The 15,222-nt window shown below is 39.4% G+C and overlaps 1 pseudogene; it reads right to left on the bottom strand.

Moving 5' to 3' along the window:
• Positions 1–9,381: 9,381 nt before the first annotated feature.
• LOC126629906 (sugar transport protein 9-like) overlaps positions 9,382–15,222 on the bottom strand; it is a 39,309-nt pseudogene continuing 33,468 nt past the window's right edge.

Here is a 15,222-nt window from a genome sequence, read left to right as displayed (position 1 = left end):
TGAAATTTGGATGATCTCTCCAACCTGGATTGTATGTATTCGAGAACGGCTCATTCCTTGGTTGGTTTTGACTCCCAAAACCCACGACGTTGGCAGATTCCCACCCTCCGTTCTCGATCAATTGAGGGCACTTATCCGTGAGATGTCCATTCATTGAGCACACGCCACAAGCAGCTACACTTTGTTGTTTTGATTTTTCAACCACCTGTGAAAGAAGAGTAGTAAGATTAGCCATTTGATTTTGAAGTTCGAAAATAGAACTTACCTCATTAACTTGTTGCTGCCGTGGGTTGTCTATTTGACCAACACCTTCATATTGTTGAGCATTCAATGCTCGATTAGCAATTAAGGTTTTGGCAGCCATGGGTGTTTTGTTCACCAAAGCTCATCCCGCTGAGGCGTCTAACATTTGGCGTTCAATTGGTAGAAGCCATTCGTAGAAATATTGAAGAAGAAGCTCCTCCTTCATCTGGTGCTGTGGACATGAAGCAACAAGGGTTTTAAAATGCTCATAGTAAGTGGGAAATGATTCACCTTGGTTTTGCTGAATGCCACTAATCCTTTTACGTAGTAGAACGACTCGAGAAGTTGGGAAAAACTTCTCCAAAAATGCCCGTTTTATACTTTCCCATGATGTGACAATTTCGGGGGCTAGCTCATACAACCAATCTTTAGCCTTTTCCATGAGAGAAAAGGGAAAAGCCTTCATTTTCAGAATGCTCCTATCAACATTCATAGGGGTCATGCTCGAACAAACAACCTCAAACTCCTTCAAATGTTTATTAGGATCTTCCATGGACAACCCATGGAACTTAGGAATATGATGCAATAAACTGGACTTTAATTCGAACTCGTCGGTCTTGTTTTGGGCCGCCCTTGGATATTGAATGCATAAAGGCAGAGCATTGTCCAATCCCGAAGCGGAAAGCTCCTTGATTGTTCGATTGTCTACTGCCATATCTTGGACTTCTTCAAAAGTCCTTGCCGTGGCTTCCTCTTGCTCTTCTACTTTGTCTTCTTCAAGATCTTGTGCAGGTTGAGATGGTTGGGGATCTTGTTGATTCCTTGCTCGTCTCAAAGTTCGTTCAAAATTGTCGTCAAATTCAAAGATGTGCTTATGAACAGGTTGAGAACTTCGAGTCATAAACCACCTAAAACAAGAAAACAAGTAAAATCAGCAACTAGGAACAAAAATACATGAAAATAAACAAAAACAAATAATAAGGGATTAGCAAAGTTGCTAATCCCCGGCAACGGCGCCAAAAACTTGATGCGAAAATTAACTTAACACACAAATTTAACCCTCTTTTGACAACTGTAGTATAAGTATAAGTAGGGATCGTTCTGGACCGGGGATTAGGAGGACTTGCTAATAACCTCGAAACTGACTCAAAAACATAAAACTAAACTTAAAAATACTTAACAAGACTCATAAGACTCAAAGCAAACTTAAAATACTCAAAACAGCTTAAAACAACTAAATAAACTTAAACTAGACACTAGGAATGACTTTGGACGAAGTTTGACTTTTACTTGAATCAAAACATTTAAAAACACAAATTAAAACAGATTCTAACTAATCAGACACACTAAAGTAAATGGGGATTGAGTTTTGGACGAAGTTGAAACAAACAAACAAGTATGAAAAACTAGACAGATTGTAAAATAAATTTGAGAAATAAGATGATGGATGGGATAGCTAGAGGCTTTTTCTCCACACATGACATGTATGCAAATAACTTGATTTCCAGTTACTACTTCATTGAATTATGAATGATAATGCTCCAAATTAACCGTGACATCACTAGTTAACTCTCAGATTTTCCTTGTTTTATTGGATTGGATGACATCATTCGACAACCCAAAATATTCTTTTAAAGTTCCCTACATGACATCATAATAGAGATACAATCACAGATCATTACGTTTAATGAAAATCATAAGCATTGACAAAGCACTTGCAACTATGACATCATGTCACTCATGCTAGGAATTGAACTTAACGCGATCGTTTATAAGCGACCTTCACTACATGTGAATATAAGTTTGTAACGATTATGTGAAACTTCCTTATATTCTAGCAATGGATTTATGCATGCCAATTAAGTGTCGACCCTTAATTAACAAATACAAATAAGTTATCAATCAAATAGTTAAGCCAATTGCATTCACGATTCAAGAGTTCATAATTGGAATATATCAAATTATATTGCACACATAATCATGGCTTTGAAATCACCCCTAGCCAAGAGGGGTTTAGCCACTCATATTTATAACAAAACGAAAGGAAATGAATTCAAACATTAGAAACAAAAGAAAGAAAACACCTAAATGCTCCAACGATCCAAGTTGGACAACAAGCACGTCCAAGCACTTTCCTTCCCTTCCTTTGCTATGGCACAAGGTGTTGGTGAGTGTTTGAAGGTTTGTTTGTATGGAGGAATGGATGTGAAGATGAATGGATGTGTTTGGATGAAGGTTGTGTTTAAATGGGAGTGAATGATCTAACAAAGTATGAACTCAATTTACGTTACACACACTTCCTTTTGTAGAGGAAGTGCAAGGCAAAGCATGGGTAAAATGGAGTGGTGTTGAAATGATTCAAAGGTGAAAGTGAAGTAATGATGCAAAGCATGGGTAAAATGGAGTGGTGTTGAAATGATTTAAAGGTGAAAGTGAAGTAACGATGCAAAGCATGGGTAAAATGGAGTTGTGTTGAAATGATTCAAAGGTGAAAGTGAATTGATGATTGATGCAAGAATTAAACATGGATGGAGTGCAGGGCAAAGGTTTGTTATGGTACAAGGAACCCTTAATTTGTGTCCTAAAATGCATGTGAAACCTTCAATGTTGCTGGAACTTAGGGACATTTAGGATTTAGGAAAGATCAAACCAAAATAGGAAACCTTGGCTTAACTTTTCTACTTCAAGTAGGAATCCTCATCTTTAGGTCTTCAATTTTGTCCATTCCTTTAGTTCCAAGCATGTGATATTAAGCCCAAAATTGCTCCAAAAGGTTCCAAAATGCACATTTTTGCATACTTTGTCCTTAGAACCTGAAATTGCACAAAAATGACTTTAAACACTAAAACAACTAAGGAATAACAACATAAATGCATGAGAACAAGCTAACTCAGTCGCATAAATGTGCTCCTATCACCACTATACCAAGGGGCTTTCGACAGAATAAAGGCTTACTTAGCCTCCCCACCAGTGCTCATGCCACCTCAGAGAGGAAATCCTTTAAAACTTTATATTTCTGCCTTTGAAAAGTCAATGGGAAGCTTGTTGCCTTACTGAGGTAGAGACGAGATATATACCAGTGGAAAGGTTGTGCTTGGCTTTATACTTCACTGCCTACAAAACTAAGGTATTACATGTTGCCTTGCCACATCCACATCATCGCCAAGACATATGTGATCAAGTACATGCTGCCAAAACTAATGCTAACTGGGAGAATTGGAAAATGGGTTCTAGTACTATTAGAGTTCAACTTTCAATATGTGCCTTAAAGAGCGATCAAGGGATAAGCCATTGCAGACTTCTTGGCTGAGCACCAGGAGTCTCAAGAAGAGATTATCAATATCCTAGGAACTTTGGAGGTAGCCAATATATGGATCCCACCAAGCAAAGTCTTCTCAGGCAGAGAAGAATAGGTCCAACAAGAAATAAAAAGAATAACTAGCTTCTGGATCACTTATTGGAGACTGTATTTTGATGGTTCTTGCACTCAAACTGTTGTGGGAGCTAGGATTGTCATCATTGATCCCAGGGGTACTCACCATTGCTATTCATTCCTTCTGGATTATCAAGAGACTACCAACAATCGGGTAGAATATGAAGCATTGATAATTGGCCTGGAAATTTTGATAGAGTTGGGGGCAATTGAAGTTGAGGTGTTTGGTGATTCAGAATTTGTGATCAATTAGTTAAATGGAGAATACAAGTGCAGACACATCACCATGGCAAGTTACTATTTGGCATCTACACAACTATTGAGCTATTGGGGCACTGAAGTATCAGTTAGCCATATTCCCAGAAAATCAAACATGATTGTTAATGAGATGGTACAATTAGCTTCTGGAGCACAGATCTAAGAAAGGAAGTTTGAAGGGGATATAGAAGTTTAGAAAAGACATATCCCTTTTATCTTTGAAAGACGATTCAGCCTAGATGTGATGACTGAAGAAATAGAGAGAGAGAGAGGATTAGAGGACACCTATTGTTTAGTATTTGAAAGATCCATCCTTCCCCATGAGTAAGAAAAATAGACAACAAGCAACTAAGTATGTTTTGTGGGAGGGAAATTTATTAAGAAAGACTCCAGATGGACTTTTGCTGAAATGTTTAGGCCATGAAGAATCAATGAGGGTAATGGCCGAAGTACATGAAGGAATCTGTGGGGCACATCAGGCTGGAACTAAGATGAGATGGTTGCTTAGAAGATATGGCTATTTATGGCCCAAGATAGAGAAGGACTATAAGGTTTATGCCCGAAGGGGCGAAGAATGTCAAAGGCATGGACTTCACCAACATATGCCCTCAATACCCTTGAACCCCGTGGTTAAACCTTGGCCCTTCAGAGGATGGGCAATGAACTTCATCAGGAAAATTCACCCAGCCTCTAGCAAGGGACACGCGTTCATAATAGTGGCGAAAGATTACTTCACCAAGTGGGTGGAAGCTTTGACTGTGAAGACTATCACTTCAACCACAGTCAAAAAGTTCATTGAAACCAAGATCTTACATAGATTTGGGGTGCCCGAAACAATTGTTATAGACTGCGGGCCATTTTTTATTTCAAGAGAAGTAGAGGAATTTGCAAGTGAGTTCAAAATAAAGATGATTCAGTCTAGTCCTTACTACCCCCAGTCAAATGATCAAGCAGAAACTAGTAACAAGATCTTGGTGAACATTATTAAAAGAATGGTGGCCGAGAGTCCAGAAAAGTGGCATGATAGATTAGGAGCAACTTTATGGGCTTATAGAACTTCTAAGAGGGCAGCGACTGGAATTACTCCTTATGCTCTAACCTTTGGGCAAGACGCTGTACTCCCCATGGAGATTAATGTGAATTATGTTAGGATTTAGAACCAATTCGGGCTACACAGTGAAGAATACATTCAGGCTATGTGTCAAGAAGTTGAAGATCTAGATACAGCTCAAATTGAAACTCTAGATAAAATTCAAGAAGGGAAGAGAGCTGTTGCCCGAGCATAGAACAAGAAGGTAAAATTAAAGACCTTTGAGGAAGGAAAGTTAGTTTGGAAAGCAATTCTACCTTTGGGAGCTCAAGTTAGAGGATTTGGGAAATGGAGCCCAACTTGGGAGGGTTATTTCATTATCAACCAAGTACTGGACAAAGGAGGATATTACTTGGCAGATGTGGAAGAAAGCTTACAGAAGCATCCAATCAACGCTAAGTTTTTGAAGAAATATCACCCAACCTTGTGGGATGTTAGAGATTGCTACATTGAAGAAGTATAAGCATTGCAAGAAATCTAAAGTCAGCTTATGTGCTCATCATAGTTGAGTTTCAAGAAGGAAATGCAAGACAAATTGAATTAAAGATGTCATTTTCATTTCATTGAATGATGAAGTTACATAAGAATCAACTTAACAAGTTTTACATCCTTGAATAGAACAACTATCTTAGAATCATAGTTGTCAAAAGGTCACTTGATAGTTGCTCTTCCAACCTCTCATTTTCAGAAGACACCTCTGTGATCATTGTCTCTATAGCAGAGCTTTTTTCCACAAGTCTTACCAAAGTCTTTGATGATGATCTTAAAATCAACAAGGTCGTGGTAGTTGATCTCGAAGCATACACCCATGATGAAGAAGTGATCAAGAAAGTAGAAGCTATGGGAAGGTCCGGGCTTATGGATATCAGTGCAAGAGAAGATAGCTTTATATCCACTAGAATTTACTGGTACGATTAAAGCTGCTCGGTTACTCCTCAATGCCATAGAAGTCCTGAAACAGAAGCTGGAAGCAGTGCACTTTTCCAAGGATATTATAAAAATTGATTTCTCTTTAGGCATGATGTTTTTAACGGTAATTGGGACATGAGAAGTCCATGCAGGTCCCAAGGAGTGCACTCATCCCTCCTCGAAGAAGAGTTTAGTATGTAGGCCTGCCCGAAGGTGATAAAGGCCATTAAGTAAATGGCACATGGTGGAAATCTCCTCACCAGTCTCGTAGGGAGATTTAATTTGAGCAACTTTGGGTGCCATTGAGCACTTCGAGAAGAAGATAGGAGGAAAAGTCGGAATAAAGGGGGTAAGAGTTGAATAGTTGAGAAGGCAAGAATGTACTGGAATTCTTGGGAGTTTGAAGACTTTAAATGGTTAAGTTGCTTTGCCGAGGAGGTTAAGTAAGAATTATATAGTGAGCGGTTACTTAATGATGGAGTTCGTGGGTTAGTGCAAGGGTTATAGTTAACCAACATCCACTTTAATTAGTGCAAGTCCCGAGAGAAGGCATGCGACGATTGTTAATATACGACGACTATTTAATCATTATTAGTGCCTGAGATTGCAGCCTCAACAATGATTAAAGGGGGCACTGTTTGGGTTAATATTTGAACATTGGGTTGCATGTATGTGGAAGCCCAGAAATGCTAATTAGAGAGGAGACTTGCCTGAGGTCCAAACATCAAGCCTAGAGACAAATTGACGCCTTCCCATTAATGCATAGGCCATGTGCATATGATTTAAATGTCAAGTGTTGGGGACTAACTCATAATCAGCCAAAAAGTACTTTTTAGTGGCAATACAAGTAAAAAGCCGATGACTCATTGCCTTCCAAGTACTTGTGGGTAAAAACAAAGTCACTGCAGTCGAGCTAATTTGCCTATAAACGGAGGAAAAGGCCCTAGAGACAAGGACACTCAACCAATCAAACAAACAAACATACAAACTCTGCTCTTAAGCCAGATTTGTATATAAAAGCTGTAATCAGGCCAAATCTCAGTCCTTTTCAGGTTATCTCCCTCACAAAAACTATTTTTTATCTTGTTTCGAAGCTCTGCTATCACCCTTAGTGGCGTAGTATCTATTCCCTTGTGTAAACTTGTTTTCCATCATCCCCTTTTAGCATAGAAACCTTTGTAAACTCATAGAGAAGTGTTTGCAAGAAGATCAACCTTGGCCGACAATAGATCTACTACTTAATGTATTCTCCAGCATGTATTCAAGTCACTTCCGCCTATTTTTCTACTTTAAAAGTCTTATTTGTATCTGGATCTGGTCAGTTTAATGAATATGCTTTCATTTAAAACCAATCAAGAACCAAACAAATGACTTAAGGGATTTGGACTCCCCTAATTCGAATATACAAGACTATGAACTGAAAGTCCTTGGTCACAAGGCAAGAAAAAGAACTTAATGTGGACTTAAGCCATCCACGACAATCTTTTAATAACAAGAAATCCGAGTAACTTGGGGTGCAAGTAATCGACTAAACATAATTTTCTTCTACATCTACTATACTAAGATAGCAGTGGCACGCCTAACACTTAGTTAGTTTTGATTGCGAGCCTCAAAGCCTACACCTAAGCCCTTACAAAGGCACCTTTCAAAACTAACCCTGTCCTCTTCTTACAGCACATCAGCAGGCAAGAGCCTGACTACACATCCAAAGTGTCAATCCCTTGGGGAGCTGTGCTGAGTGCCGATAGCCCCTCTCCGAAGAAATCTGAGTGCCGATAGGCCCTCTCCGGAGAAATCTTTGCTTAAACACTCAAACACATTCACTTAAGGGTAATGCTAGATAAACCAAATTTACAAACCAAATGATGTGTCACCAATAGGAAATAAGTATGTTAATCAACGTTTAAGTAATAATCCAATCATCAACAACTACATCATTTAGTTTGCAAATTTAATTTAAAAATTCCGATTTCCCTAATGTTATTCTTGTTTAATCAATAAAATAAAGTAAATATTGGTGATATATAACATAAATTAGGATTTGAAAACTAAACCGACATTTGATTTTGGAAATTAACCGAGACTTAAATGAATTTGGAGAATAAATAGTAATGAATGTAGAAAACATGTTTGGGGCAGATATAAATGCCCCTAATAGCTTGCTTATCTGCACCTACTGTTTTTTCAACGATAAAGATGCTTACATGGCAATAAGAGTATTAGGAGCAAAAATATGTACTTTCCACCCTATTTGTTATGGAGGAGGATTCTCTCCCTTCCTAATCTCCCCTCCTATTTGAAGGTCATGGTTAAGCCATGTCAACATCTTATATTAATTTTTTTATAGAGACAATAAGACAAAAAGCAATGTGTGAGAGGAGGGGAGGGAAGAGGATGGGAATATGAGGGGAGAAAATCCTACTCCATTTGTTATGGACAATATTGGGTACTCACAGGAGGTAAGGGATCCTCTTCGGATCCCTTCAACCTAGTTTTTCTTATCAAACAATTCGGACCTTTGAAATTTGATACAACGACTACAAACACGGGCCCACTCTTAAAGTTATAATAATTTTAGCCGTTGAATCAAATTTCAAGGACCCGAATTATTTGATGAGGAGGATTAGGTGGAAAGGATCCGGAAAGGATCTATTTCCCTCACAAGAGAGTACCAATTTTTACTAACCACTGATGTGGGCCAATAATATTATAACACCTGTTAATTAAACATTCTCTCAAAATATTGCTTTTGTTATAACCAAACACTCACTTTCTTCCTCCCACAGCCACTGCTGCATATTTGAAGAACTCATCCCTTCTTTGAACCACTGTACTCCATCGACCACACCCCGTCTCCTCTTCCAATCTCTCTCCTTCATTGACCCCACTTCTGTCTCCTCCTCGAATTTCCATTTCCGTCTCATGTCGACCCTAATCTCGTCCCCTCCTAAAAGTTCTCTCCTCCATTAACCCGCCCTCCACCGTCTCGATCCCCCTATTTGTAAACCCAGATCTTACATTGCTTCACCATGCTCCCCTGTCATCACTGATATCTCCGTGGCTGAGAGGTGGAGAGAAGGTGTTTCGGTCCGTGAGAAATCAAGACAAGAAATGGGTCTTGGTCTTTATTTGATATGACGTGACAATGAATTGATGCTGGGATCCTTCTACCATGGCCGTGAATTTGGAAGAACGCCAGGAATGGAGAAAATAGGTTGCCAAATCTGATAGGGTTTTTGTTAAAAGATAAAAATAAAAAATAAAAAATCTCGTAAGGGATTTTGTTTTTTTTTTGGTCAAGAATAAAGCTTCAATCATGAAAAGGAAATACAATTTGTGTTAGAAAGGCCTAAACCCAAACAAAACACAAAACCCTACACAACAAAGCAAAACATAAAACACTAGACATGCCAAAAATGACAGCTACAACCCAAGCCACAAAGGAGGCCTACACAGAATTAGGCCTGTAGGCAACAAAAGAAAAAAATAAACAGTAAAACCTGAATCTCCAGTTACCAAAATCCAGTCACCACTGCCGCTACCACCGTAAAGGAAGACATCACAGCAAACTATAAAATGCACCCAAACCAAAACCTATATTTGAGAGTATTGCGTGGAATCCATCCACCAAGAACAAAAGTTTCCTCAACCATACCTGTAAGAAAAGTCACAAAGAGTAACAGTAGAAGGGGAAGGGTGAAGGGGGTGTGTAAAACACCCTTGTTCCGACGTGAATCGTTCCACACTTCGCCTAATTTTCCCAGCAAGCCGGATTGGCAGTGGACTCTATGGGCTGGGTCTTGAGTCTAGCAGAGTCTAACGCTATGAGATCTAATTCATGGTTATGGGTTGGAAAAGATGAAGGGCAATAAAGGGGAGGAAGGAGAGACATGTGCGATAGGGAGGGAGGAAAACAGAGTCAGTGAATAGCAGTTGAGTAAGGATAGGGTACAAAACTGAGCCAAAATCTCAGATGGATGAGACAAAGCTCATACCAAAGCATAGACAAGGAAAAATGAAGGAAGAGAAGAAGGAAAAGTAGAAGCAAACAAGAGAGATTTGAAAGCTGCTATTGACCCAAAGCCAAAGGCTAGGGCTAGCGGCTGTGCAAGGTTTTCTCTTTGGGGCTTGTCTTATATAAAGAGAGGAGAGGGAGATGGAGATCAATATTCTCATAAGGGACTTTTGGATGGCTGTTAATTAGACAACTATATGTTTGGTTGCTCGTTTAGAAAATTTGTAGAGGTACACATGTTACAATATTATTGGGCCAGATCAAGGTCAGTAAAACTTGGGTGCTCCCCAATGAGTACCCAAGTATTGTCCATTTGTTATTAGCAACACTAGTTTTAAGTGCAATTACATCATCCGCCCCCCTTGCTATTAGAAGCAGATTTTTTCATTTTAACACCTCTACTTCTTAGTTTTGTGGTGCATTAATATCTCAAATCTAGTATGTTATTCGGTAACAACACACCCTGATAAGAGCTTATTTATGCAACTGAGTTAGCTTGTTCTCATGCATTTATGTTGTTATTTCTCAGTTAATTAGGTATTTTAAGCTATTTTCGTGTGTTTGTAGGTCCATAGGCCTTATAAAGCAATAAGATGCATTTTGGTACATTTTGGAGCAGTTTTGGGCTTGGAATGAATAGCACATGCATGAAGCAAGGTGGATGGACGAAATTGAAGACTAAAGAGGCTAGGAATGTGTTAAAGAGAAAGAAGAATTAATGTAAAAAGGACAAAGAGCTCAGCCACAAAGGGGTGTCACTCTATCATTCACCTTTCCATCACTGCCGTGCACCACCATTGCACTCCCTTTGGATTCCTATGTCATGCATCATCATCCATGTTCCCTCCTTTAACTCATTTGTTGCATCATCCCACCTCCTTTCCTTTGTCTACCATGTGCACAATATCCTGTCACCTCCTTGCACTCATTGATTCACCACTTACTCACCTTTCCACCCATGCCATGCATAATCACCCTTGTCCCCTCCATCATTTCAGATTTCATGCATCATTACATTGAATCATTGCACTCAATTGCTACACCATTCCTTGTTCCCTCCATCATTTCAGATTCATGCATCATTACATTGAATCATTGCACTCAATTGCTACATCATTCTTTGCTCCCTCCATCATTTCAAATTTTATGCATTATTACATTGCATCATTGCACTCAATTGCTACACCACTCCATGTTCCCCTCCATTGCCATGCACTTCCTCTATAAAAGGAAGTGTGTGTATCATAAATTTAGTTCATACTTGGTTAGATCATTCACTCTCATTTCAACACAACCTTCATCCAAACACATCCATTCATCTTCACATCCATTCCTCCATACAAACAAACCTTCAAACACTCACCAACACCTTGTGCCGTAGCAAAGGAAGGGAAAGAAAGTGCTTGGACGTGCTTGCTGTCCAACTTGGATCGTTGGAGCGTTTAGGTGTTTTCTTTCTTTTGTTTCTAATGTTTAAATTCATGTCCTTTCGTTTGTTGTAAATATGAGTGGCTAAACCCCTCTTGGCTAGGGGTGATTTCAAAGCCATGATTCAATGAAGTAGTAACTGGAAATCGAATTATTTGCATACATGTCATGTGTGGAGAAAAAGCCTCTAGCTATCCCATCCATCATCTTATTTCTCAAATTTGTTTTACAATATGTCTAGTTTTTCATACTTGTTTGTTTATTTCAACTTTGTCCAAAACTCAATCCCCCTTTACTTTAAAGTGTCTAATTAGCTAGAATATGTTTTAATTTGTGTTTTTAAATGTTTTGATTCAAGTAAAAGTCAATTTTCGTCCAAAGTCATTCCTAGTGCCTAGTTTAAGTTTATTTAGTTGTTTTAAGCTGTTTTGAGTATTTTAAGTTTGCTTTGAGTCTTGTGAGTCTTGTTAAGTATTTTTAAGTTTAGTTTTATGTTTTTGAGTAAGTTTTGAGGTTATTAGCAAGCCCTCCTAATCCCCGGTCCAGAACGATCCATACTTATACTTATACTACAATTGTCAAAAGAGGGTTAAATTTGTGTGTTAAGTTAATTTTCGCATCAAGTTTTTGGCGCCGTTGCCAGGGATTAGCAACCTTGTTATTTCTTTTTGTTTATTTTCATGTGTTTTTGTTCCTAGTTTATGACTTTACTTGTTTTCTTGTTTTAGGTGGTTTATGACTCGAAGTTCTCAACCTGTTCATAAGCACATCCTTGACTTTGACGACGATTTTGAACGAACTTTGAGACGAGCAAGGAATCAACAAGAACCCCAACTATCTCAACTGGCTCAGATTTTTGAAGAAGTACAAGACATGGCAGCGGACAATCGAACAATCAAGGAGCTTTCTGCTTCGGGATTGGACAATGCCACACCACTTTGCATTCAATACCCCGTGGCTGCCCAAGGAAAGACCGATGAGTTCGAATTAAAGTCCAGTTTATTGCACCATATTCCTAAGTTCCCTGGGTTGTCCATGGAAGATCCTAATAAACATTTGAAGGCGTTCGAGGTTATTTGTTCGAGCATGACCCCTGTGAATGTTGATGGGAGCGTTCTGAAAATGAAGGCTTTTCCCTTTTCTTTCTTGGAAAAGGCTAAAGATTGGTTATATGAACTAGCCCCCGGAACTGTCACATCATGGGAGAGTGTGAAACGGGCATTTTTGGATAAGTTTTTCCCAACTTCTCGAGTCATTCTACTACGCAAAAGGATTAATGGCATTCAGCAAAACCAAGGTGAATCCTTTCCCACTTACTATGAACGTTTTAAAACCCTTGTTGCTTCATGTCCACAACATCAAATGAAGGAGGAGCTTCTTCTTCAATATTTCTACGAAGGGCTTTTACCAATAGAACGTCAGATGCTAGATGCCTCAGCGGGATGAGCTTTGGTGGACAAAACACCCATGGCTGTCAGGACCTTAATTACTAACCGTGCGTTGAATGCTCAACAATATGAAGGCGTTGGTTAAAGGGACATCCCACGGCAGCAACATGTTAATGAGGTAAGTGCTATTTCCGAACTTCAAAATCAAATGGCTAATCTTACTACTCTTCTTTTGCAGGTGGTTGAAATACCAAAGGTACAAAGTGTAGCTGCTTGTGGCGTATGCTCAATGCAAGGACATCTCGCGGATAAGTGCCCTCAATTGATCGAGAATGAAGGGTGGGAATCTGCCAATGCCTAGATTTTCAAGGCCACAATCAGCAACATAATGACCCCTACTCCAACACTTACAATCCAGGGTGGAGAGATCATCCAAATTTCAAGTGGAGAGAACCACAACAATCTGCCCAACAAAGAGGATTTCGGCCACAAACCCCTGGGATGTATCAAAGGCCATATGTACCCACTCAAGTCCAACCACAATCTACCCAAACCAATTCAGGTACATCCATGGATAATGATCAAATTGTTCAATTACTAACTTCTTTAGTGCAGGTGCAACAAAATCAAAATAAAACAATGCTCAATCAAGCTAAGGAGGTGGATGAATTGAAGAAACAAATGGGCTAAATGGCGGAGTTGATGGGGTAAATCAAAGAGCAAGGCAAACTGCCTAGCACAACCATTGTGAATCCAAGGGGAGGATTTGAATCCGTAAAGGCCATTACCTTGAAAAGTGGAAAAGAAGTTGGAACGGACCCCCAACCATCAAAATCTGCCCAAACGGAGGACGAGAAGCTATAACAAGAGGAGGATGTCCAACACACACCCATGGCAATGAAGGAAACAGCCTTGCCGTGCACTCCTACACCCCCTAATCCATCCAATCTATCCACCACAGGTAAGAAAGGTTCCAATTCGGTTAATTCTAATGTTATTCCACCAAATGCACCTTTCCCTCGCATATTCATGCAAACACAGAATGAAGAAAGTGAAAAGACATCCTTGAAACATTTAGAAAAGTACAAGTCAATATTCCACTGTTAGATGCCATCAAACAAATCCCGAAGTACGCTAAGTTTTTAAAGAAGCTTTGTACAACAAGGGACCGGATTCGGGAGAAAGAGGTGGTACATGTGAATGAGAATGTCTCTGTAATGTTGCAAATGAAGCTGCCACCCAAATGTAAAGATCCAGGTAGTTTCACTATCTCTTGTGTTATTGGAAATACGAGGTTTGAACATGCTATGCTAGATCTAGGTGCATCAATTAATGTCATGCCATATTCTGTTTATGCATCTATGAATCTAGGAGAGCTTAAACATGATGGTGTTGTTATTCAACTAGCCAATCGATCTAATGCCTACCCGAAAGAAGTTTTGGAGGATGTTTTGGTGCAGGTAGACCATTTGATTTTTCTTGCAGATTTATATGTGCTTGACATGGAGGATGCAACCCACTCTCCACCACCATCAATCTTACTTAGACGACCTTTCATGAAAACAGCTCAAACTAAGATTGATGTGGCCAAGGGAGCATTAACAATGGCATTTGGTGGTGATATGATTCACTTTAAAATTCTTGAATCTAATGTGAATCTTATTGATGTAGTTGAAAACATAGGACAAGAACCTTCAGCACCAACCAAGAAGGATGAATTTCCAACCACCAACGAAGAGGAAATTGGAGTGGAGCATAAAGAACACACCACTAACCTCCAAATGCATAATCTGGTCGAAAGCACATTTGGAAAATCTGTTAACAGTGCTGCCACTTCATTGCAACACATTGGTAAACCACCTATCCCAATTTCGATTCCCATTTCAACTAATAGGTTGTTACCTTGTATGGTGCAGGTCCCCAATCGAATCCAAGCTGGTGGGAATGATTACATTGACTTAAGGATGCTCAACGCCCCAATCGGGAAGGATTACTATCCCCTTCCATTCATAGAGCCAATGTATGAGTATTTTGAGGAGCATGCTGTAGAGGACATACCCCTCCATGCCGTGGGCCCTATTCAAGCTTAAATGGAGGTATCGTCCGGCTGGAAGACGTTAAAGCAAACACTTCTTGGGAGGCAACCCATGTACTCAAATAAGGAAGATTTTTGAATTGCTCCACGATTGGTTTTGCATTTCTAAAAACCTTCCCTTTTCTGCATTTTTATTTTGCCATGATTGTTATTTTTTATTTGTTGCTTGTTTAATTGTTTTTGGTGTGGGTTTATTTTTTTAAACATTGACAGATATGCAAGGTACTTTTACATTAAAATTCGTGAAAATGAACAGGAGGCAGAAAAATACAAGAGATAGCCTTCACAAAGGCTGCTTATGAGAAGTCTCAGTAGTTGGCGGAGCCTTAGCAGTCGGCGGAGCCACAGAAGGAGGAGGTACCG

Source organism: Malus sylvestris, chromosome 1 (genome assembly GCF_916048215.2).
Source record: "Malus sylvestris chromosome 1, drMalSylv7.2, whole genome shotgun sequence".
Taxonomy (NCBI): domain Eukaryota; kingdom Viridiplantae; phylum Streptophyta; class Magnoliopsida; order Rosales; family Rosaceae; genus Malus; species Malus sylvestris.
This window is presented reverse-complemented; position numbering and strand designations above follow the sequence as displayed.